The following is a 26,714-nucleotide window of genomic DNA, read 5'->3' as shown; positions in this document are numbered from 1 at the left end:
ATTGACCGCTGCTCTTGTTTCACCACAGCCGCAGCACCTGGGACTGCAGGGTGCACCACCCCGCCTGCAACAGCTGCCTGCGCCCGGGCCAGCAGGAGAGCCAGGAACCAGGAGTACCAACAGTGGCGGCACCTCCAGTTCATGGACCACCAACTCCGCACCCAGGACCACTGGGTCCAGGAGGACCTGCGGCTGTGCCAGCGGAGCTTGGAGGCGCTGGAGAAGCAGGGCCATGCCCTCAGAGGCCACCTCCAGAGCCTTCTTGACCGGTTCCCGCCTCCTCTTGCCCTGCTCCCTCTGCTCCCCCCCCATCCCTCCTACCCCACCCTCCACGCTCATTCCCCCCTGAGGCCCCCGCACCCGCAGTGTTGCAAGATGGGAGAGGCACGCTGACGCCCACCCCTGAGCTTTCCATTCCCTTCCTCCCTTCCCTCCCCTTCCAGCTCCCTCCTCCCAGGTTTCCCCCTCCTCTTTCCCACCCTCACACCTCCCTCCCTCCACCCCACTTATGTTAAATAAAAAGAGATTTTTGTTGGCAGAACAGGTGTCTTTATTTGACATTAGGAAGGGGGGTTAGGGAGGGGAAAGGGAAAGGGGAAGGGGAAGGGGGGAGGGTGGAAGAAGGCCCCATTGGGGCATGCAAGGAGAGTTCAGTCCTTCTCCTCCACCAGGAAGCTCTCCCACAGGGCTTCCCGGAGCTGGACGGCCCCCCGCTGGGCTTCCCGGATGGCGGCGGTGTGGGGCTGACCGTAGTGGCCAGCCATGCGGTCAGCCTCAGCCATCCAGGCTGGCAGGAAAGCCTCCCCCTTTCTCTCACACAAATTGTGGAGCACACAACATGCTGCCACTACAGGAGGTATATTGTGCTCGGCGAGGTCCAGACGGATGAGGAGGCATCGAAAGCGGGTTTTCAGTCGCCCGAAGGCCCCCTCCACCACGATGCGGGCCCTGGTCTGCCTGGCATTGAAGGCCTGGCGGGACGGATTGAGGTGCCCCGTGTAGGCCTTCATCAGCCACGGCTGTAGGGGGTAGGCCGCATCCCCCACCAGGCAGACGGGCATGTCCACGCCCCTGACCCTGATGTGGTGGTCGGGGAAGAAGGTCCCGTCCTGCAGCCTCTGGCACACGGAGGAGTTCCGGTACACCCGTGCGTCGTATGCCTTGCCGGACCAGCCCACATTAATGTCCATGAACTGTCCCCAGTGGTCACACACGGCCTGCAGGATCACGGAGAAGTACCCCTTGCGGTTGACGTACCGGGAGACCTGGTGTTCCGGGGCACGGATGGGGATGTGCATCCCGTCGATGCCTCCCCTCCCCCCCCCCCCCCGCAGTTGGGGAAGCCCAGGGCACCAAAGCCCCGGATGACGGCGTCCGGATCGGCGAGGCAGACCACCCTGCAGAGCAGCACACGGTTGATGGCCTTGACCACCCGCGGAGAGACACAGCAAAGAGCAAATCAGTGGGGCGCCTGGGTGGCTGGGAGTGTTCGTGCCCTAGCAGTGCCCCGTGCCCCACTCCCGGAAGGACCCCCCCCCGGGCGGCGTGTAGTACGGCCGGGAGAGAATGGCCCCTCCGGTGCGGGGCACTTTCGCCTCCTTCCCCCCCTGCCCCTGTTTTCCCTGGGGCGGCCTATCTCCTCCTTGCAGCCCTCCTCCCCCCCGGTCCAGTGGCTGACGAGTGCCGTACCTCCATGAGCACCACTCCGACGGTGGATCTCCCTACGCTGAACTGGTTCTCGACGGATCGGTAGCTGTCCGGCGTGGAGAGCTTCCAGAGGACGATGGCCACACGCTTCTGGAGGGGGATGGCGGGCCTCATGTGAGTGTCCCTTCTGCGCAGGGCAGGGGCGAGCCACTCGCAGAGCTCCAGGAAGGTGTCCCTCTTCATCCTGAAATTCTGGGTCCACTGTTGGTCTCCCCAGCGCTCCAGGACGATGCGGTCTCACCCATCGCTGCTGGTGTCCAGACGCCAGATGCGGTGGGGCACGCCGGCGTCCAGGCGCCGCCGCGGCTCCTCCATGGCCCCCAGGGTGGCCAGGTGGAGAGACAGGGGGCTGACGTGCACCAGGAGGTGCCAGGCAGCCTCCAGCCATTGCTGGCAGGCTTGCAGCAGCAAGTCCACAAAGTGCACCAGAAGGTGCAGGGCGAGCTCTGGCTACATGTTGCCACCTGCGGCGGCATCCTCAAAGGGAAGCACCGACACAGACGAGCACAGAGACAAACGCTTTGCTGTCCATTGGCGAGGTTGGCAAGCAAGTGGAAAAGCTGAGAACCGGCTGTCCAGGGGGGTTCCTTTAAGCACGAGCCTCAGATAACCTCAGACAGCAGCCACACAAAGCAACTACTGACCTGATACCCTGCCAGAACCGGTTTCAGGTGCCCTTAAATGCGCCCCTGCGTCCAATCAGTGTGGACGCGCTAGTTCGAATTAGCAAAACGCTAATTCGAACTAGTTTTTTAGTCTGGATGCACTAGTTCGAATTAGCTTAGTTTGAATTAACTAACTAAGGGTATGTCTACACTACCCCCCTAGTTCGAACTAGGGGGGTAATGTATGCATACCGAACTTGCTAATGAAGCCCGGGATTTGAATTTCCCGGGCTTCATTAGCATAAAGCTGGCGCCGCCATTTTTAAAAGCCGGCTAGTGCGAACCCCGTGCCGCGTGGAACAAGGTGTACAGATAGTTCGGAATGGCTTGTTAGTCCGAACTATCTAGCCCGTGCTGCGTGTAGCCGTGCGGCACGGGGTTCGCACTAGCCGGCTTTTAAAAATGGCGGCGCCGGCTTTATGCTAATGAAGCCCGGGAAATTCAAATCCCGGGCTTCATTAGCAAGTTCGGTATGCATACGTTACCCCCCTAGTTCGAACTAGGGGGGTAGTGTAGACATACCCTAAGTTAGTTCGAATTAGCGCTGTAGTGTAGACATACCCTCATAGACTTTCTTGTTGGAGCGCCTGTGTAGCTATGTAGTCACTACTTCTCAGGCTGGAGCCCAGGAGTGTTTCTGAAAACAAAAAAGGGAATTAAACATGCCTATGACTGCAATTGCTAAAAGCAGTGCTAAGCAGGCAATATATCTCACCTAGGGAATGCTGACCTATATTCATTGTGTCCTGGGCTCTGCCAGATCTTCATATAAATATAAGCCCACCACTGGGATGTCTGATGGAAGCTGGGGTCCCAACCCCATGAGGTACCTGGAACACCATAGCAGGGCTGAAGCCAACTGGTGTGACACAGGAAGCAAGTGTGGTTTAGGTTGGACATTAGAAAAAACTCCCTAACTGTTAGAGTGGTTAAACACTGGAATAAATTGGTGAGGGAGGTTGTGGATTCTCCATCACTGAAGATATTTAAGGGCTGATTAGATAGGCAGCTATCAAAGGATGATGCGGATGGTGCTGGGTCTTGCCATGAGGCAGCTGGCTAGACTTAGTGACCTCTTGAGGTCTCTTCCAGGTCTAGTATTCTGTCATTCTGTGAATCTAAGGGTGGATTGCTGGAGAACTGTGAGGCTACTAAAGCCAAGGGTAAGACAGGTACAAGTTCCCTTTCCCTCAGTTGGGATTAACTCTTCACATGGAAACAGCTGTCCATGCTGGCTCAGCAGAGGATGTTCTGCCCCATGCTGGGGTATAGCGGGCGACTCACCCACTACCTATAAGATGGCGGAAAAGCTGTTGCTGAAGTTGATGCTTATGGAAGGCACTCTACTCCACATGGTATCAGCTCCATGGTGAAAAAAAGCCAAGGATTTCAAAAAGACAAGGACATATACAAGTCAAGCAAATATAGCACCAATCACAACATCTGCAGGTAAAACCTTCGCTGGGCCAAATACTTCTCTGAGTTGCATGTGAGTAACTCCATTACAACCAGTTCGTTACTCTGGATTTATGCCAGCATGCCTCACGGCACGCTATGGTTTCCAAATCTTCCCTGCAGGATGAATGCTGCAGTAGCAAGCTGCTCATAAAAAGGATACAATATAAATGGTATTGAAGCCTAACACAGAACAAACATCAATGAGATATTAGACTTTTTTTTATCAATGGCCTTTCCAAAGATTTATATCTGTTTATCAATGCATTTGCTAAATGAAACACACCAGATCTTTACTGGAGCCATAACAAAAGTAGCAAATCAGCATTCAGACAGTATTAGTGACATTCAACATGACAAACTGCATAGGAAGCTGGTTGTCAAACCTCTGTGATAATGAAAATGACTCTGTTCACATTACAAAGATATTACTTATCTCTCTTGCGGTTTGAAATGCTGTAAAATCCTTTATATATTTCATATTTACATTATAGGCATCAGCATACCAGTTAAGTGAATGACATTTTATTTCTGCTCTTCTTGTCAGAATATGTCCATTTTTCCCTAAAAGAAGCAAACAAAAACGTGTGATTGTAACACCATTCTTTAAAGTAACGGAATCACAGCCAAACAAGTGTTAAGTATATTTTAAGCATTCTGAAGCCCATGGTAATAAATTGAAGGTGTTTACTCTGGGGCCGACATGGAAGGCTTCAGATAATTAACTTCAGTGGAGGCACAATCTCTCCAGCACTCCAACACTGAAAATAATTCCCGTTTTATTCCAAAGTAACCATCGTAAAGAAAAAAAGCACATGCAGTATTTTAAAGTAAGGTTAAGAAAAGCCCACAAAGCCTTAGCTTTTGCTTATTTAAATACCTTTTGGGGTTAGAATGCTGGCAGAATTATAAGGCAACCTGCCTAAGTGGCATAGCTACAGAATTGCTACTCGATTATTCTCCCTGCCCCTCATGCAAGAAGAAGTTGACCTGGCAGAACCTGCCATGAGCCCATGGAAGGAGACAGCTATGCTTTCTTCTGCTTATTGGCTCCACACAGCCCATAGTGCATCTGGACCCTGCCTCAGTTCAGTAGCTGGTTCATGGTCAGGAGCAGGTAGAACCAGGGAACATTCTCCATAGCATTTTCCTGGTGCAAAACTTGAGGAGGTCCTACGGGTACATCTACACTGCAATGAGACCCCTCATCTGGCAGTGCTGGCTTAAGCTAAGGGGCCGTTTCGTTGCTGTCATAGACTTCCAGCCTCGGGCTGGACACCAGGCTCTGGACCCTGCATGTTGAGCTCAACTCAACTGAAATGGACCAGCCATGGAATTTTAATTACCATGTAGACATGCCCTTCAGGGGAGTTTATGCTTCTCCAAGCAGTCAGGATGCAACTCTTTCACCACCAGCAGGAATGAGGAGTAGAGATGGGTGAACAGCAACAACAACAAACAACTAATATTTGTGGGTGTTTTGAGTACCTTTGCAAATATCCACCTACTTTTTACCTGGCTTTATAAGCTGTTACACATTTGGGCTGGTCAAAATTTTCCCATTAAAGTACAGTTTTGGAAGGAAAAATAGGTGTTTTATAAAAATGCAAATACGGAGGGAAAGTGTTTGCTAGCCTCAACATGCTTCTATGGACGTTTTAAGTTTTACAGCACTTTATTATTTTTGTTCCTTTTACACCCAAACATTTCATCGCCCACCTGGCTACGAATAAGTTGTTTAAACAAATGTGTTGCAATGGTAGAAACATTTTCTGTGTGTCTGAAAACTGTAGGTGCTGGGGGTACTTAATTTTTTTTAAAGGGAGTACTTTATAAAAAAAGGTTGAGAAACACTGCACTGGCCCATAGTGCCTCAGGTTAAGTGATTTGACTCAAGGTCTCAAGTGCATCAGTGGCAGATTTAGCCTGAGAAAAGAAACCTGTTGGGTCAATCTTTGGGCTTTACCCATCGATAGCAATGCCTTTGTTAATAGTATGCCAGTGGTTGTTCTGCAAAAGCCTTATGAAATCAGCTGTTTCTTTTGAACCATGTTTCAAGCGATGGTTGTTCAAAGTCAGAATGCAAATCCAGTTTATGTCCTTTTGGATCATGACCACTTCCTGTACTTCTGATGTTTGTTTCCAAAGCCCCAAAGAGCATGTCCATCGAATCATAAAGTAAGAGCTGGATCGTGGGGCAGAAGGAGGGGAGGGGCACTATACTGCTCTGCACTTTGCCAGCCTGCAGCTGTGACCTCCCTGTTTTCTTTTAACATTTGTTAAGGAATGAAGCAGTAAATCACCAACAATAACAGGAGGATCAATATCCGCCTCTGCCTCTTTTGTGAGATCTGGAACATGGCCTGGATCTGTCAGACTGAATTAGAGAGACTGTGGGTGTCAGTGAGGGCTTAAACAAATAGACCTGCCATGCTGCTCATTGATAAAAGGCTTAGATCCGTGCCATTGCCGTCATTATTACCCCCCAACAGGCGCAGATGGGAATGCTAACCTTTCAGAGAAAAGGCACGTTGCCTAGCAGTGGACGTATTTACTTGCACTTTGCATGTGAGTGCACTAATCTCAGTAAAAAATGGGTAAAATGGTTTGAAAAGTACAGGGCTACACCTCATTACTGGGCTAATGGAAATGAAATCAAATGGCTGCATCGGAATGGAGGATTATACAGTAATGCAAGAAACATCGTCCCAGAGCAGCCCATTGGGCTACCTAGTCCAGGATCTTGCCTTTGACAATGGGACTTATGCAGCAGGGAAAAGCAACATGCAGCCCCGTGCCCAGTATTTGCCTAGACCAGTGGTCCCCAACCTTTTGGGGCTGCTGGGCAACCGGGGGTGGGGCCACGCATGTGCCGGGCACCCGGGGGCAGGGCCACCCATACGCTGCACTCCCGGGGCCGGCATCGCTCCTGTGCCACGTGCCCAGGAGCGGGGATACTCCTGCACCGTGTGCCGGGGCTGACACAGCCCATACACTGCACACCCAGGGGCCGGTGCCACCCATACGCTGCGTGCCCAGGGGCCGGCACGCCCATACGCTGGCACAGCCCTTGCGCCATGCACCCAGGGGCGGGGCTGGCCCCAATAACTCGGCAGGTGCACAGGAATGGCCCGGTGGGCACCGCGGCACCTGGTGGGCGCCCGCGAGCACCACGTTGGGGACCACTGGCCTAGACAATTGTGAAAGGCTGTCCCACTAGGAAAACCCCTTTCAGCCTCCAGGTGGAAATAGTTGATGGCTGGACACCCAAAGATTAAAAGAGAGCCCTTCTATCAGGCTACGTGTACACTAATAGGTTTTGCACAAAAACCTGAGGAGCATCCACACCTGAAATGAGTTCTTGCGCAATTAAATGGGCAGTTAAATGGCAGAACAGAGGGCTTTTTCCGCAGTAGGTAAACCTCCTTTTCTGAGGCATAACTGCTTTTAGTGCTACAGCTATTGTGCAAGAAGGCAAGTGTGGATGCTCCAAAGGGGTTTTTGCACAACAATTGGTCTCCAGGAGAAAAAAAACGGTGGCCACTGGGCCATTCCGGCCACCTCAATCAGAACTCTAAAGTTCCTTGTCTGCTGGTACCCTTTAAAGCTGCAGGCACCCTGCACAATCCTTGTGGCTGCAAGTTTGCAGGAAGCAGGAGTGTTCATCATGCCACTCTGCTGCAGCCACAAATGGCTTCATGGCAAGCTCCCCTAGACCCCCAGGTCCTTCCACGAACCAGCCACGGGGTCACAAGACCCCTCGAGGGGGACCAAGAGGCATGCCCCCACCTGGAGCATGCCAGAAATAAAAACCCTCCTCTAATTGTGGGGCGAGGACTCCCCCCTGCATGATCCCAGGGCCAAGTGCCACAATGCCATAATCTACTCCCGCATGGCCGTATCCCTAGTGGAGCGAGGTCACCCTGCCCAGACCATGGAGCAAGTCCGGGCTAAGATGAAGGAGCTCAGTCAGGGATACATGACGGCCAGGGAGTGGAGGGGGCATGCAGGGGCAGGACCCCAAACTTGCCCCTACTACCAGGAGCTTGACCATACCCTTGTGTGGGGGGGACCCTTTTCCCCCTCCATTGTAGTGGACTCCGGGCTGGAGCAGCCCATCCTCCAGTGCCTGGAGCCTGTCCCTGAGCTGGAGGAGATGGTGGGGCAGGTCCAGCTGCTGACGGAGAAGGAGGAGGAGGACCACAATGACCAGGACATTGGCACCGTCAGCTTGTCCCAGGAGCCAGTCCCTGCAGGACTGGATGTCTCTCAGGCCTCCGAAGAGGCTTGGGAGGGAACCTCAGGTACGTTGGCACACACATGCACACAGGGCAAGGGACATGGGTGCACAGAGGGCGGGGGGCCCACTGTCGCTCCGGCTGGTAGGCCAGCACATGCTGCTGCAGTCTGGGCACGTGCACCCATGTGCAGCGGAGAGTGTGGCACACAGCCACAGCAGCCAGCCCCTCTACATGCCTCATACCTGGCTACACGAGTCTTGCCCCCCAGGTGGGAAGGGGGAAGCACAGCCAGCTGCAAGACTACTCGCAAGGGTGCGGGCACCACCCCACACACGCCCTAGAGTGCAGCACACAGCACCTGGGCATGCCTGCATGTGAGAGGCAGCAGCCACTCCCACCTGACAGCCCAGCAGCTGCAGGTGTGTGTGCAGACCTCAGGGAGGGCCAGGCTGCTAACAGCTCCTCTGCCACCCATGAGGGGATCCACTGTGGCCATACACTTCCCTTGCAAGCCTGGCCGTGGTGTGTATGTGTGCACGTGGGGGCAGAGGGTGGCTGGGTGGAGGGCAGCACACCTCTGGCCACCTTGGGGCCCGTGACACAGGGCATGCTGTGCAAGCCACATATGGCCTTGTACCTGCCGCTCACACAGGAGGCCCCAGCCTCAGGGCATAGGTGCACAGGGTGGACTGACAGCCCCCCCTCTTGTGTCTTCTCCACAGCCGGAGCAACTGGGATGGAGGGCCCAGCCACATCACCTCCAGAGACGCCACCACGCAGACTCCAGACAAGCTGCAGACAAGCCAGGCTGGGGAAGGAAGTGACGCACGACATACACGCCACCCTGTTGCACTGGCTGAATCCCAACCTGGAGTGGCAGCAGCAGGCATGGAGTGACCTCATGGCACACTGCGACACCTTGGTCGATACCCTGTCCTGCCAGAGGGACCAGGCGCCTGCTGCCGCTGCTCCTGCCTCCTCCTAGAATCAATCATAGAATCCTAGGACTGGAAGGGACCTCGAGAGGTCATCGAGTCCAGCCCCCTGCCCTCAAGGCAGGATCAAGCTCCGTCTACACCATCCCTGACAGATGTCTATCTAACCTGTTCTTAAATATCTCCAGAGAGGGAGATTCCACCACCTCCCTTGGCAATTTATTCCAATATTTGACCACCCTGACAGTTAGGAATTTTTTCCTAATGTCCAATCTAAACCTCCCCTGCTGCACTTTAAGCCCATTACTCCTTGTCCTGTCCTCAGAAACCAAGAGGAACAAATTTTCTCCTTCCTCCTTGTGACACCCTTTTATATATTGACACCCTCCTATCCCCATGGCTCACCCATCTGCCCACCCTGCCATTCCTTTCCTCCCTCCTCAGGCCATGCCTCTATTCCTTCCCTTCCCCATGGCTGTGGCTCCTCCCCCAGTCATGCCTATGGCCCCTCCTATAGCTGGCAGAACTGCAGTGACTTACTTGCACTGTACCAGTTTTGAATCTTTAACTTACTATCCGTACACCATTTGGGTTATATTGCTGCAGTGCAAAGTGGTAGATGATATAGTAGATTGGTGCGGAGCTAGTCTACAGAAACTAAGCCACTCCGCACTGGACAGGGAAAGATGGAAGGAAACAGTTAGGGAGGCATTGGACACTAACGGGCATTAAGCCTATGGCTGCTGTTGTTGTTGTTGTTGTTGTTGTTGATGATGATGATGATGATGAAGAAAGGAGTTGGGGTGGAAGGACAGAGGGAGCTTCTGCAAATATGATGGGACATCAGTGTATGTCTGCCCAAAAGCAGAACTAGACTCACATAGTAGTTACTCCTATGAATGATGGGGCTGCCACAGCAGGACCTATAGGCTGTGTCTACGCTACAAAGAAAAGTCGGAAAAAGATTCACAATTTGCGTACTGCAATTTGCGTATCTTTTTCTGCTTCTCTTTTGAAAGAGGCCTTTCTGAAATTTGGCGCATTTACACAGCATCAGATTTCGGAAATACCTCCTCTTTCAGCACCTCTCTTCTTCCTCATACAACAAGGTTTACAGGGATGGTGAAAGAACGCGTCCGCTTTTCCAAAAAAAATTCACAGAAAAGCGGACACATTCCTTGGAGCTGCAGTGTAGACGTAGCCAAAGGACACATACCCTTGAGAAGCTGAGCAGAACGTTATTGAAGTAAGATGGGAACAATCAGATATAATAAATTCTCTTGCTGACTAACTCCCCCAGACATAGCTTTCCTCAGCCTTGATTTACTCCCAGTCCCCATTGGATTGTACTTCTCCGACTGTCCCACAGTCTAAGAAATGGGGCGTAGTCTCTCTAGGAATGTTGAAAGGTACAATGGGCACCTCACATCTTTCCAGCCCTGCACCTCACTCCTTCTTCTCCTTCCTGGCTCGGCTTTCATGCACCTTCCACTTTTTTAGGATCCTAAAGCCTATTCATCCTTCTTCCCAGAGGAGTACTGCTGGCCTGCCAGGCTAGGAACCACCATGAAGAACTCTTTCACTGGCCTCATTTGGGACTATACCTCCCATTTCCACTTTTCTTTTGAACAAAACACTCCCACGTAATATTATTTTAAACATGCTTTTAGGATAGGAGGATCACACCCCCTATGTAGAAACACCAGCGCTGAAAAAAATGTTACCCCATTCTTCCACCACCCTGCTATGCAACCATTAACCCTACAAGCGGATTAGAAACTTGTGAGCGAGATAAAATACTTTCTTCAGTCTACATAAGTTTTGCAGCCTTTTTATAGTGATCATATTTCTCTTCGTTCTTGTGCTCTATGGTAAACTTAAGAACATGCACCTGGCCTAGGTCATTATTTTATACATCTTTGTCATACCCCTGTGTAGGGCAGTCCTTAGGATTTATAGGATCCTGCGCAGTACTCTTACACTGGGTCCCCTATGCCTGAAGGCAGCTGAGGGGGCCCAGTTTTTTAGAGATGTGATTTTATAATCTTCAGGAAGACACTAATGAAATAGTCCTAAAGCAAATTTTAAACCAAGGTCCTCCAGACTAACACAGTAAATTCAGAAACTGACAGTATTTACCTGGGGTTGGCAAATGCCTGTTAAATGGCTTCATTACCACTTGATTGGCTCTTTCACAGGTTCAGTGCTCTGCTAATAGATCTGGCAGACTTTATTGCTTTTAAGTTAACTAGAGCCTCTCAGGAGGAAGCCAAGCCACAGAAAAGGGATAAAAAGAGGCACTGGGTAGACATTAAGAGCCAGCGATGCCCCGGTTTTTCAGGTGCCCTTTGCAACTGCATATTCTGCACATAGATATGGATGACACTGAAATATAACAGAGCAGCGGCACTGCAGTGAAGAGGAGTTGATTGCAATAGACACATAACTATTACTGAATATGGTTATGATGGAGCGTAGTTTCAGTTGAGTGAGAAATATCTATAAGCCCTTGTTCCAGATGATAAATACAAAGCAATGATTTTGCTAGCAGGTAAAATGCCTGATTATTACTCTAAAAAAGACAGAGATTAATGTGGAAAATAAGAAAAAAAAGAAGAATACCCTCTCCTTTCAAGATTTATCCACTTCTACACTCAAACCTTTTTAAGATTTATCCACTTCTACACTCAAACCTTTTTAAAAGTTTTTTTCCTATTTCCAGTTACCATCTGGGGCTGGCAGTGGAGTACCCTGAGAAAGGCTATGCTTGCAGTATTCAGAGTTTTGATCGGAAATAATAGTGACAGAAAACTTAAAACCTTGATCTTGCAAAATATAATACCCAGGCCATTTTGGCAGACTCGGGAGATCTGAATTGTTTGGGGAACTCTCTGAACTTTTGGATGGCTAAACCAAACCTGAATCTAGCCTAATTCAGTTCCTACTCAAGTCAACTGGCATTTTTCCATTCACATCAGTGGGACTTGGATCGGGACCATATAGAGGCTAAAATGCTTGAATAGGTCTGTTCTATTTTGCCTTAGTGGGAGCACCATCCAATATGTGGCTGCACTAATTCCGAGTGAACAGCTTGCAGGGATGTGTGTCCAATGAGAAGTAGACAGTCCATATGCTTTTAGATTTACCTAGGATAAAATAGGAGAGCTCCCACAAAGCAAAGGGCACTTGGAAACACTGTTCTGGGATCCGAATTCCAAAGAAAGCTTTGCAAATTATGTACATCGATTAGATCTCACGTCTCTTATATAGGCTCTCACCAATCCTAGCCAAACTCCCTTGGGTTATACCCTCAGCAACACCCACTGATACCAAATGAATATCTGGCTCTTAACCTTTTGAAACAGAACCAAAAAAAAATCCAAATTTTGTTTAGAAGACATGATATTTTCTTTTGACTTTTGGAAACATTTTTGGATGTTCCCTGAGCTGTCTGGAACCCTGGAATCCATCCAGGCAGGGACATAAGCATTTGGGGAGCTTGGGAGCCAGGGATCTTGTTTATTGAGAAGTCAGGGGTTAGGGAATACTGGAGTCCTAGCTTCAGTATAATCCAGGGGTAGGCAGCAATTTTGATGGGGGCGCCACTCCAAGTTTTTTCTATGGAGTGGATGCAGGATCTGGGATGGAGCTTAGGTGCAGAAGGGAGCTCGGGGTAGAGGACTGGGGTGCAGGAGAAGGTGCGGCATTTGAGAAGGTGCTGGTGTCAAGGAGGGGGTTGAGATCTGGGAGTGGGTATGGGTGCAGGAGAGGATTCTGGCCTGGGGAAGAGGTGTAGGAGAGGGTACAGTGTCTGGGTGGGAGTTGTGACTTGTGGGTGTGGGGCGCAGAGGGCTTGGGTGGTGACCTTCGGCAGGTAGGAATGGTGACCTGAGACAGGGAATTGTGGGGCAGGATATTGTAGGGTGCCAAATGTAGGCTCTGGATAAGAGGCACTTACCTAGGCAGCTTCTGGCCAGCAGCCTCAGGCAAGATCCATATCTGCTGCAGCCTCACGCCACTCAAAGCGGGGCTGCTCCATGTACCTCTCTGTGCCAGACACTGAGAGGAGAGGAGAGGGAAAGACTTTGCTCGTTACTTCCACCCTCAGCACAATCACTACAGCCCTCACTGGCTGGAACACACTGTTCTCCCCTTCCCCTCCCGGCATAGAACCATAGACCATTAGAACTGGAAGGGACCTTGAGAGGTCATCGAGTCCTGTCCTCTGCCCTCACAGCAGGAGTCCCCTGCCCTCACAGCATGTGGAGGAGAGAGACATACAGAGCAGCCAGCCAGCTTTGAGTGGCCTGGGGCTGCAGTAGGCAGGTAGCCTGCCTCAGGGGGCTGGTAGGGCAGACCATGTGCTGGATCCAAAGACTTGGCAGGCCTTATCTAGCCCACAGACCATATCTTGCCTACCCCGGTAAAGTCCACCTGGTGAGCTGATGGGAATCAGTAGATTCTGGAAGCCAAGGAATATGGGCTGCCAAACATCTGAGAGCCTGGGTAACTGGCAGCCAGCACTCTCCAGCAGCCTTCCCTCCGCCCCCAGCATGCGAGCAAGCAATAAACCAGGCAGGGATTGGACTCCTGTGTGGTTTCTCTTACAATTTCATCGAAAGAAGCACTGGCCCCTGGAAAATAGTTCAATTTCGACAAATTGGCTTTTTCCAAAGGGAAAAAAGGTCATTTGGAATGTTTCTGACAAGCTCCACTTTTCAGATTTGTGCACTGCTCTGTTAACTGATGAAACATCCTGCTTAGTCATATGAGATGCTACAAGCTCTCTACTGAGAGCAGGAGAAAGGACATTAATTGTAAGAAGCGACTCATTTGGCTATATCACTGCCTTGCCATTCACATGCCAACGTCTTATCCAGGATTACCTCAGTGGAGATGTGGAGGCACGTAGATAGATTTTCAGCCTGCTGGTTCAATAAGGTTATCTTCTGAAGCAGAATTCACTTAATTTTCTTTTCATTTCCCTTCATTACTGAAAGTAATAGGCACACTTGGCTCGGGTAAATGGGATACATCACACCAATCATGCACTTGCCCAGCGGGAGTGCAAACAGCATTATTCCTCTTGCCAGCCACTGCATGGAATGGATTCAAGCCAGTTTCCAAAAAGATGAGACTCTCATTCTTTTGACTGGATGGAAAAGCACAGAAACTACAGACACAATGAACTGGAAGGAGGTTGCCAGGAGAACGAAGCAACTCCAAATCAAAGATAAGGGAATATAGTGCTCAGACTTGCTCATGAGGTGAGAGGACCCTACTACACACAACAGCACACAAACAACACACCTTATCAATGTTCGCTTCCTTTTGAAATATTCATTTAGTATAGTTTCTACAGGAAAGATGCCCACGTTTTAGAATGCAAAGTTTTATAAGACTGTGAAGTTTTGTGCAGTGATCATAAAGGTGTATTTATGAACCAGGCATTTGTTCTATAGTTGTATCTCATATGGCATTTATATAGCAAAAGTCAATGATTCATTAGGTACCAAGCTCTGAATAATTCACACTCCAATGTCTATTTGAATCTGCACATCAGGTATGTTCCTAACTGTCAGGGTAGTCAAACACTGGAATAAATTGCCCAGGGAGGTTGTGGAATCTCCATCTGTGGAGATATTTAAGAGTAGGTTAGATAAATGTCTATCAGGGATGGTCTAGACAGTATTTGGTCCTGCCATGAGGGCAGGGGACTGGACTCGATGACCTCTCGAGGTCCCTTCCAGTCCTAGTATTCTATGATTCTATGTTGATAAACAGAGTGATCATACCAAATGTTGGAAAGCCATATGGATAGCTGGGATTCATCGAGGCCATGCTATTGCAGTGCTCCTCTACACGTTACCTAGTACAAAGGGGAGAAGTAGAGAGAGAAAAACTGAACTGCTTTTCAACCAATATGGATCTTTTAAGTCAAGCAACTGCCATGTAATATATTCTGGAAAGCCATTAAGGTTTGTGGGATAGGGCATTGGCCTTCAGCTTGGCCTGCATTCTGTCCTTGACCATACTGCTGAACTTTGGAGTGAGCTTATGGAAGTCATTTCATTGCTCTGTGACACCGTGTTCCCTTCCAACCTGTGTCCAGCTGGTCTGTTTAGACAGCAACCCCTTGAGGCCAAGCAATATCTTTTATTATGTGTACATACAGTTTTTAGCAGAATGGGGAAGGGGGTGGCTGATTTCACTGTAGGATTTTAGGTGCTACCATGATACATATAAATAATTAATATTTAACAGACTGACAGCCACTGAACAGCCGCAGTACAGATAACCATAACTAGTGAGGAAGTACTAGTGGTGTGTTGTCAGTATTAACTAGACAGAGTTGTTTGTCTGTGGTTGGTAGGTGAAGAAGGGAACTGATTGCCCAAAGCCCCTTTCCATGAATTGTATTAAATTACCTTTCTCCACAATGATCTCAGAGCTTCATCCAAATGAGCTTAATACTTTCCCTTCCAAGCCAAGATCAGATGCTGTAACCTCCAGTACAAAAACCTGTGGATAATTTAGAATAGCATCAGACAAGCAAGAGAAGTAGCACTGTCTACTACAGTTTCTTTATTTTTACATGTCATTTGGCCATGTGTCTTTCTTATCCTTCGATATATTTCCATGCTTCAGTAAACTCCACTCCAATTCATCTAGGTTTTATCCATGAGAATCCATTTATCCATGCCCTAATAAATCCATTAGTGTAGACCAGACTAACGGAGAAAGTTGACTTAAGAGACAACTCCAACTATGTTAATTATGTAGCTGGAGTCGAAGTATCTTAAATTGTGTTTTGGCGCCATTCACACAGGAGAAGGTTGATGGGAGCACACACTCCTATCAACTTCCTTTGCTCCTTGTGAGGAGCAGGACTATTGGCACCAACAATATTGGTGGCCTCTCAGTTCAGATGAGTGTTTCTTCACTAGAGCCACTAATTCAAACCCCAGAAGATGGACTGCAGCAGCTTCAAACTTCTCTGTAGTGTAGACAAGCCATAGCACTCCTTGTAATTCAATCATGGCGATGGGAGACTTGCATCCCATGTCAGATGCAGAGTTCTCCAGTGATAGGAGTGATTGTGTCATCTACTGGCAGTGAACGCAAGTCGTTGCGGAAAAGATGTCTTGGTGGAAGCACTGGACAAAGCAGCACCAGACATTGTATAGTACCTCACTAACTCACTTTTATGGACAAACTAAAAGATCATACAGAATTCTATTCAGGACTATGTAGTACTTTAAAGACTATCATAGTCCTGTATTTTGTTTCAGCTACACCAGACTAACACGGCTACATTTCTATCACTATAGAATTCTATGAGTGAGAGATTCCTGTATAAGGGACTTTGGACAACTTTCTCCCCGGTAGTTCTGTTTCAAGTGATGTTTGCCATTGATGAATCTAAACGCCATTACTTGATATTAGTCTGTGAGCTGGAAAATGAACTCAGGGCCTGGTTCACCTCTACATTACTTCAGAGAAGCTCAATTGGTGGATTTATATTAGCATAGGATTGGGCTAATGCTGTGAGCAGTCAGACCCACAGGCTCTATGTTTTAACTTGTGGAGCTCCATTTCCCCTTACGTCTCTTTAAAAAAAAGTCTGAACACATGATTTACAAGTGTTTGTTGGTAGTAGCTTGTTGAGTCGGATGTCATTGCTTTTTCCACTGCCCTAAGTTACTTTAGCACATGGAAGTAACAGTAATTAATACTCGATCCATGTCTCTGTGCTGTTCACATACAAAGATTCTTTTGTTCTACTTCATTAACTTAAAACAAGTGACATTGCTGTCCATTCAGGGTAAGGAATTTCCATTCTCTGAAGATGGCAACCCAGAGCTCATTAGGTCTCACCAATTACTACAGAAGTCATAAAAAGATGACATCATAGGTGTCTTTCTTCTTTAATTCTCTAGAACTTAGAAGACTTTGGAGAGTCACTGTACTCCAATTCATCTGATGAAGTGGGTTTTGCCCACAAATCTCATGATTCTATATATTTTGGTTAGTCTCCGAGGTGCCATTGGATTGCTCGTTGTTTTTAAAGTTCCAGTCTAACATGGCTACCCCGCTAAGATTCCAAAGCAACTGCTAAATGATAGATGAAGTAAATATCACTCACTACCTACTGTACAGGGAGGGAGCAAACTCTGGGCTTTGCAATCACTGCTATTTGCTGTATTATTTAATGCCGGGAAGATCTCACCAGGCAATCAGTGAGTGCCTTGGCCAACCAAAAATCAGAGACAAATAAAACTTTTAAGGACATATTTTTAACAATCCATTTGCTTTTTCAGTTTCTTTATGGCAGTCTTCAAATATGTTAAGGGCAATTATAAATAGGACAGGCCCTTGAAATATTTAACTCTGCAAACTTCCTGAGAACTACTGTTGGAGATAATCTTTTTTACTTGCTGTCCCAAATTGTTGTAAGTTTTCCCTTCTACATGTAAGGCCTGAGAGTTTTGCTGCCTACACAACCTGCTCAACAACTATTGAAGTCAATGGAAAGATACTCATGCATATTGAAGTATATGGCCCTTTAAAGAGACTCAGTGGAAGGTAAAGAGATGTCTACACTACAGAGGATTTTTTGGAAAAATGGCTGTTTTCCCGAAAAAACTTCACTAATATCCATACTGCAATCATGTTCTTAAAAACACAAAAGAACAGAGGGGTTTTCCCGACACTGGTAAACCTCTTTCTATGAGGAAGAAGCCTTTTTCTGAAAGAGCTCTTTCTGAAAAAGGCGTGTGTGGACAGGGAAGAGGGAGTTCTTTCAAAAGAAGAGGAAAGAGGAAAAAGCACAGGTGCCCTGGTGGCCACTCCATCCATAGTAATCACAGTTTAAATGCGAGATAGTGTCTATTCAGTGTTGACGCTCTCTTTTGAAAAAGCAAGTCACTTTTTCAATGAGCTTTAGCAGTGTGGACACTTTTGGAAGAAGTTTTTTTCAGATGATCTTTTCTGGAAAAGCTTCTTCCAAAAGAAGCCTACAATCTACACATAACCTCATTGAGTACGAGCTTTGGGGTCCAAATGATTGCTGCAACCTTTGTCCTTTCTTGTCCTGATTCTCTTTGTTGTTTGTTACTCTGACTATGTCTTTCAATTTGTGTACTTATAGTAGGGCCTTCATCACCACAATAACAAGCATCATGAATAAAGTGAGTGTAATCTCTTCTAGTGATTTGTTCTGTAATGCTCCTAGCCCCGCTTTGGTGATTATACAAATGATAATCCATCTAGAAGAAAGGTGCTATATAAATGAGGCCATTATAATCACTTTTATAATACTGAGTGCAATACTGAGTACAGTGGCCTAAATACAGTTTAAAAGGTCCTTTATCATAGAGCATAAGAAGAATTCCTTCCCATCTTGTGTTCTTTTCTCTCCCTTATGCATCTATCTCCTTGTCTTTTTTAGCACAATCATACATTATGCTGTCATTTTTATGGCTCTTTGATACTATCACTCATAGGATGTGTGATGCTTAGTCATAAAATAGCTAAGAGAAAATTAGTACATCTGCCATTATTGGGAAGCCTTTATAATGTCAACATCTATTGGTTCAGCATTTCCTCTTGATTTCTCATGTATGGCATACCACAATCCTAGGTTATTATGTGAAATGATCATTCTTAGAGGAACAGATTTTCATATTCAGCTTCTGTAATTATTTCAGGAGACTGTTGCTCTAATTATGTCCCTATTTGCCTACCTTCCCCTCCCCCCAAAGTGATAAGTGATGCTTCTAAGACAGAGATAGCATAGGAAGCATTGTGTAATGGGTAGAGCTATGGACTGGGAATCAGGACATTTATGCCCAATTCCCAGCTGTGCTATTGATTTCCTATATGGATACAATCCTGATTGAATCTGGAATCAAACAGAGGTATGTCAATGTGCCTTCAAAGAAGGCTTCAAAGGCCTTCAAAGAAGCCTTCAAGATAAAAGGGATGGGGATGGGAGGAGACGTATTTCTTGACAATCTGAGGTGGTGTGAGACCCATGGATTAATTAGAATTTATATAGCCTCTGGTGAAGACTCACACATCACATAGACAAGCCCCAAAGATTAGGACTTCACTACAGGTAAACCAAGATTAACTCAGCTTTTCCCTTATGGAGGATAAAATATCTAAGAGAGGTTATACTGAGTATTTCTCTGGTTTTAACTTAAACCTGGCTTTTTCTTCTTAATACATCTTGCTCTTTTTCATGAGATGACTCAGACTGTGTTGAGGTGAAGTTCCTGTGGTATGGTCTTGAAAGGACCTCTGTGAGTAGAGCTGGTTGGATTTTTTCCAGAGCAACATTTTTCCACTGAAAAATATAACTTCATGGAAACCAAAACTCTGTGGGAATGTGTTAATTGTGACAATTTCATTTGGGGGCAGAGAGGGGAGGAGAAAAGCAAGACTCATTTCAGCAAGGTGGAAACATTGTTTCAGCATTTTCCGAATGAAACATGAGATTTGTCATTTTAAAGTGACTGAATTTTTTGATTTATTTTGCTATAAAGTTTGTAAAAGTTCAAATTGAAACGGGATGGTTTGATTTTATTGAAATGAAATATTTTATTAATGAAACAGAAACACTCCTTTCCCCTTAAAAAAAAACAATTTTGGGGAAATTTCAAAACCAGTTTTTCCATATGGAAACACAATATTTTCAAAATTGCAGGTTTTCACACAAGACAGAAATTCTAGATCCCACATAGGCTTTATTCATGACCCTTTGTGATTGTCCGGAAGAATGTGGTATTTACACCAAAAAACTTGACCGAGGAATCCCCTAAAAAACTAGACTACTAGGGTCACAAAGGAAGCAGGAATGGCAGGGAAAGGGGAATCGAAGATTTCAATGATGAAACTGAAAAGCAGAAAGACTTCTTCCTCTGACCAATGGGGTTTGCTCTAGAACTGGTCCAAGGCAATGGGAGCCTTTGTAGTGATTTCAGAAGGACTTGTATCTGTTCCGCATTGAGGCCTGTACTTGGGTATATAGACTCTGTGTTATGAGAACACATAAAATGAACAAAAATGTAAAAGAAACTTGACCAAAGAATCACACAACACAGAGTCAACTTGTGGAACTCTTTGCCAGAGGATGTGGTGAAGGCCAAGACAGGTTTAAAAAAATAGATAAATTCATAGTTGGTTGGTCTATCAATGTCTATTTACCAGGATGGTAAGGGGTGGTGTTCCAGCCTCTATTTGCCAGACACTGGGAACAGATATCAGAGGAGGGATCACTTAATGGTTACCTGTTCTGTTCATTCCCTCTGGAGCATCTGGCATTGGCCGCTGTCAAGAAGACAGGATAATGTGCTTTAGGGGCCTTTTGGCCTGACCCAGTATGGCCCATTTTTATGTTCTAATAGTCCAGAAAGGACAAAGCAGAGAAGAAATATCAAGACATGGGACCCATCCCTGCACCACTCAATGCCCCAAGCATTTTGCCATTGATTCCAAAGGCAGTAGAACCTGGCCCATGAAAGAGTGACAACTTATTAAATAGATACACAATGCTTGCAGATCCTGCTTTTGTTATGCCAGTAGCTGGAACAGAAAAATACATGCACAGATTTCAAGAGTAAAGTGTAGCTGACTAGCACAGATGCATATTTAAAAAGAAATATATTTTGCCCAATATAGTCATGAATCATTTAAATCAGGGGAAAAGTCTGACATTAATCTACCATCGTAAAACTGCCCATTTAAATGAAGGGGAGGAGGGAGGCAATATGAGAGAGAATAGATGTTATGTTTAAGGGAAGAAATTAAATCTGCAGAATTACTTCAGTGGGGATGGTTTTGATTGAAGTGAAGTGGTAAAAGAGAAAGCAAGTATGAGAGATTTCTTTAACAGGAGACCGATTTTAGAAAGAATTTTTGGGCATACCAGAGAGACTTTAAACATGGGCAAGCCCACAGAGATCTCCGTGATCTTGATGGAGATAGAACAACATATATAGGATGACTGGAAAATGTCTGCTCAGCTGCCTGTGTAAATAAACAGGTGAATTAGAGCATGAACAAATAACATTTCAGTGTGGCTTGAGGCAAACTAAATGACCAACAGCAGGATTCTTCTGAAAGGCTGGAGGCTAGCTCAGACTGCTGAGTTTGGAGTAAGACATTTTATCCTTTCCTCTTTCACTAGCAGAGGAAGAAAGAGAGAGAGAGAGAGAGAGAGAGAGAGAAGTGGATCCATAAGTGTCTTTGTACAACTGCCAGGTGATATTGACAGCAAAATGGACTCTAAGTAATAATCTGGGACAGTGCTCCGTTGATGTGGTGTTAGACAAATAAATGCAGTAGGGACATTCGGGATATATCTACACTGCATGTTAAGCCAGACTCTGACCCAGGTTTGAGCCAAAGTTCCAGTTCTGTCCACACACAAATCAGTCTGGCTTGTGTCTGCAACTGCCCAGGACCTAGACCTTTGCTTGAGGGTTGGGTCAGAATTAGAGTTCTGCTACGATTTGGGATTAAACCCGGTCATATTTTCAGTGGGGCGCAGCTCAAGCCACAGACTCAACTTAGTCTGTGTAGTGCAGTATTGACAAGTGAGCCCAAGTGTGGTGCCAGGGTCTGGTAGTTGTAAGCCCAGGTTTACAATGCAGGGTGGATACTAAAGCACAGGAAACGCCGCCTCTACAAGCCTAGGCCTCAGAGATGTGAGTTTGTCAGTGTAGAAATACCCTTTGACATGCAATGGTATCAGTCTATTACTGCAGCCTACTGGCTTCCAGGGTTGTGTCAGAGAGACAGTAGAAGCATGCACAATTTCTGGGAAATCAGATGAGATCATCCCACAGTGATCGTGTTTGGAGAGTGGTGCGGGAAACAGAGGGCAGAAGTGTACTAAGGCATCTGTCTGGGAAATGGCAGACAATGTTAATACTGAAGATGATCACTTACATGGAGATAGAACCCCACTGTGGAGAGCAATTAGCATCACACCTCAGTTCTAGCCCTTCCATGGTTACCTTAGAACAGACTAAGTTCTGTCCTAGCCCTGCCTCTCTGTCAGTCACACTTTGGTCAGAAGAAGGTGACTTTTCCCTGCAGCAGGAATAAGTCTCTTCCCCTATCTTTGCAGGAGCCTCCTGATAGAGACTTATGGGACACAGATCTCCTCCCCCTCCCCCCCAGAAGGGGCATTCAACAGTCAAGAAGCTAGCCTTTCTGTGAAAAGCAAATTGCAGGTCTTATGTTGGTCTGATATTTTACAAAGGAATAATTCTTCCCCTTGCTAGAAAGACAATCTTTAATAGGCAGAGAGGGTTCTTAAATTCACAGGTGTAGGCCCCAAACATAGGTGAAGGGATCTGCTTTTCTCTAAATAAAGCAGCCTTTTGGATACAGGCAAATGGAGGCATTCGTGCAGGGCCTTGCACAACTTAAGGTGAAAGGCAGAGGGGAGAATTTTATTTCTTGTGGGAAGGAACTTGCTGTGAAATGGACCAAAAGGAAAGACCCATGTATAGGACAGGCTCATAAGCTTTAAAGCCAGACCAGACCATCATGATCATGCAGTTTGACCTCCTGCCCATTGCAGGAAGAGACCCTCACCCACCTGCTCCAGTAACAGACCCATAACCTCTGCTGAATCCACCATTCACACTAGTTTACCACTGCAAGTTACCTGTGCCCCATGCTGCAGAGAAGGAAACTCCATCCATGGGGGAAAATTCCTTCCCAACTTCAAAGTGTATAGTTAGACTGGGAGCATGTGGACAAGACATCCAACTACACAGCTAGGAAAGAACCCCTAATATTGTCTTCTTTAGAGATTACAGAGTTCTATTTAGTGAGCAGGCCAGATTTTTGTTTAGTAGCTGCAGTTCTGTTCATGTGGGAGCTCTGGGTAGTCATTAGCACAGCAAGCAGACAGACTTTCTAAAGCAGAATTTTTTTTTTTTTAGAAAAAGTATCTGAAATAAGAAACATTAAACATGAACTCTAGGCACATCTAGTTTATCACATTTCTAGCTAACTTCTACATAGGGACCTGGAAAGGTCTAAGCTTCTTTTAGAACTCTAAGTCTGGCTATCAGTTTTTTCTTAACTCACAAACCCTTTCTCTCTCCTGTTTTGGGGCTGTGACACCTTTAAAAGCCACTCAGACTTTTGGATCACCTCCCTTCCAAGAGCCTAAATCACTCTAACTCTTTGTATTGTTAGGTCTCAGCACTGACAGAAGAACTGTACAAATTTGGTCAGAAGCAAGCCATACTATCCTGTAATTTCCCCTCATATATTTGATAGAAAACTACTTATTACTATCCTGCTTCTTTTAACAGCTCCCTGTTAAATTAGACTTGCATTTATCCACTGACCAGATCATCTACAATGCTTATAAACTTACTACACACCAGTGCCCTGTTCAGCTGTTTTAGGGTTTGCTAACTGAGGCTTTTATAGTTGCAGACAGAGGCCTTAACCGCCTACAGGTGAACTATGCTCCCCTATTACACTGTCTCAATTAGATTTAACAGGAGCCCTTATAATTGGATCCAGCTGCCTTCCTCCATCTCCTTGTTTATAGGTGGCTGTTTTGCAACTCATTTTTCATTTCTAAGATGAAACAGATTGGAAGAGGTGCAGAAGAAAGCATAGTTTAGGGTTCTGGTCTGTGTGATTCTCTGTTTCTAGGGCTGTCAGCTTGTTAGATGCTACACTCTGATTAAAAAGAAGGATTTTTTAATGCTATTTAGCTTCTCTATTTGGGAATGCAGGTTAGATCTAAGAGCACAAGACAGGATTAGAAACAAAAGGCAGGCAGAGTGTTTTCACTGAAGGAACAGTGAGCTTTCCAAGTATGCTCACAAAATGAACAGTAGGAAACACTTAGCAAAGCTATGTTTAGAACTAGTTACTAAAGATACTTAGGTGTGAGACCAAAACAGACTATTTAATTTAAGATGGGGCCTTTATACAAAGTTCTCATGCCCACTAACTTTCACTTGAAATGGGCTGTTTCTTACTAGTCCTGCTTATTGATGATGAGAAAATCATAACTTAATTACTTGGTACTTAATTCTAGCTTTCCGTTGCTCATGAGAAATGGATGTACTAAATTTGACTGAAGAACCTGGAGTTCTGGAAATCCTATAGCATAGAACTGTGATTTTTTTTTTCCCATGTGACATAGAGAAAAACACCAATCATTAAAAAGCATTTAATGCTTACCTCTAAATGGCAACTTATTGTATTTCTGCAGTCCCACAGCATGACACAGGGTGAACAAAATAACAATAACAAAAGTAGAGAAAAACATAAAACATTATAATAAACATTTCTATCAACATCTATTCTTGCATTTTACTAATCTGTGTGAAATCCAGGTCAGAGACTGTCCCTCCACTCATCCAGGTCAGAGACCTTCCCTCCAATCATCTTTCACAGATGCAAAATCTACTTTAGAGGAGAAACATTTTCCAGTACAGAAAGCAGCACTGTGAGATGCCCCATGGAATTTTTACTGGTTTATACTAGCCTCTCTGCTGTATTTGTTCAACCATTCTCTGGCTATAGTCTATGAAGCAAATTAACATGTTATAAATTAACAGTCCCCAAATAGGATCTTTTAGCCTCAAGCCATAGCAGGCCTCCATTCTGATGTTGTTTACACTGCAGTGAAGCCAAAGGACTGGTGAAACAAGTGGGAGTGAGATCAGAGTCAAGCCCAGAAGCTGTAAAAGTCACTACTGCCAGAACAGTATACTGAAATGAAGAAAGTATCCTATCAAAAGTGTAGTTAGAGAGGAATATAATGTTGAACCAACTGTTATGTGCTAGAAACAAAGAGTATATGTACATATAGCTTGTTCAAACAAGCTGGGAACTTCAGATGTAGCTTATTGCCTTGAGTAGACAGGCAACCCAGTCATCTAAGTGCCAAAGGGAGGTGTTAAATGTGACTAGAGAGCTGAATTTTAGCCATATCTTTTTATAGGGCACAATTCTACATGTCACGTTTTATGTATTTTTCTGCAGAAGAAATGATAAATAGTACCATTTGTCTGCCTTTGTTTCTCCATTTAATCCATGGTGTCATCTGCCCATCCCTATGCTATCTGAACACTTACAAAATTACATCACCATGCAAACTGCCAAAAAGAATATACTCATGACCCTTCCTGCTATGTGCTGTTGTTGTGGTTGCTTGAATCTTTTTTGTCTCCTCAGCCCTTCCTGGGGGAAAAAAAAGTTTTATTCCTTATTCTGCAGCCGGCAAGTCCTTTTGTCATATTGATATCTGGTGCATGTGTCTGGGCTGATTTGACTTAGTCTGACATCTTTCCATAATAAGCAGCATCTGAGTTTGACTACAGACTCCCTGTCTAACAATAACATCACTGCTGCCCCTTATTACAGCAGTACTAGTTGCGGTTTTGGCTGGAGGAAATAAAACCTCATGTTTCTGTGCAGCACTATGAGCAATATTAGGGAATTCTGAAGAAATCACTCATCCCTTCTGTGCTATTAAAAACTCTGAACCTGCTTCTTTGCATAGCATTTTATAAGTTACTGTAAAAAATACTGAATCTTTCTCTCTGTCTCTCTCTACATATATAGACTCTTGATGCCATTTACCCAGGATTGTTAAATGGGACAAATTATAGGATGACCACAGCAGCTCAGCTGCTTAATAAAAGTTTAATTACTGCACTGAAAGAAGGAGCTATATTTGTGTCGTATAAATATTAGTGTTCTCTTTCAAATCTTGTGAAAATGCAACTCTAATTGCAAATCCCATGACCATAAAAGAATTGTAGATGTTGCAATCCTTTGAGATATGTCTTTAAGTACTTTACTTGGTCCATTTGCTCATAAATTAGATTTATTTAGACCAAATCTGAAGGTTGGATTCAAATGCAGTGTATTTTTTCTGATAAGGGATTTCTACCAGAGGCCACCTTGAACTATATTAATATTTTGGCTAAGGCTTAATGTGCCTAATCTAGATTTTCCTTCCTGTTTGACACAGGATCACATGGTACAGGCTGAGATGCTAAAAACTGCTGTGTAGACGCTTGGGCTAGGCTGATGGGTTCTCACCCTCTCAGTGGGTCCCAGAGCTCATGCTCCAGTCCAAGCCAATGTCTACATAACCCAAAACATCAAATCAGACATCCCAAGCCAGCCATGTGCACACATACACTTGAACACCAATCCTATAATGGCATCTCAGTAGGTTGCCAGCAGGTGCAAAGTTTTCCTGTACTTGCAGGACTGGGGCCTTATTTTTTTCTTTACTTTGGAATACAGCCTGCAGAATTTAAACCAATTCTTCATCCACAAAAGCCTGACCCATCTTCTGTGTGATTTTTCTCCTGCTGCCCAAATGTCATAGCTGTAAATCCATATTGCAATGGTTTTGTCTGTCAGCATTTAGTTGCCCCAAACTCATCATGGTGGCTTAGACAGTGATTTTTTTTTCCCAAGCACCGAGTTGAGGACCAGACAGAACATCAGGAAGCTCTTAACTGCAATGAAGCACATGATTTGTTTGACAGTTCATGCCCATTATTCATAATGTTATTTGCATTCTACTTCTCTTAGATTAGGTTCTTCTATTCCATTTCCTTTTGTCATCATTTTCCTTTTATACCTTTCTGAGGCCAGCTTGGCAAAGAATCCTCTCTCCATTCTACATCTCACTGCAA

General features: G+C 45.8%; 1 long non-coding RNA gene across 1 annotated transcript in view; it reads right to left on the bottom strand.

Annotated features, from left to right (window-relative positions):
- Window positions 1–4,175: 4,175 nt before the first annotated feature.
- LOC112546260 (uncharacterized) overlaps window positions 4,176–26,714 on the bottom strand; it is a 30,122-nt gene continuing 7,583 nt past the window's right edge. The window contains exons 2-5 of the long non-coding RNA XR_003089911.2: window positions 15,432–15,525; window positions 14,799–14,872; window positions 12,962–13,062; window positions 4,176–4,391 (exon numbers count right to left, since the gene is read on the bottom strand). This is a non-coding gene — a long non-coding RNA (uncharacterized LOC112546260). The remainder of the gene's footprint in view (window positions 4,392–12,961; window positions 13,063–14,798; window positions 14,873–15,431; window positions 15,526–26,714) is intronic.

The sequence above is a fragment of the Pelodiscus sinensis genome, chromosome 10 (assembly GCF_049634645.1).
Source record: "Pelodiscus sinensis isolate JC-2024 chromosome 10, ASM4963464v1, whole genome shotgun sequence".
Lineage (NCBI taxonomy): Eukaryota > Metazoa > Chordata > Testudines > Trionychidae > Pelodiscus > Pelodiscus sinensis.
The sequence above is the reverse complement of the archived record's forward strand: the minus strand, read 5'-3'. Positions and strand labels throughout refer to the sequence as shown.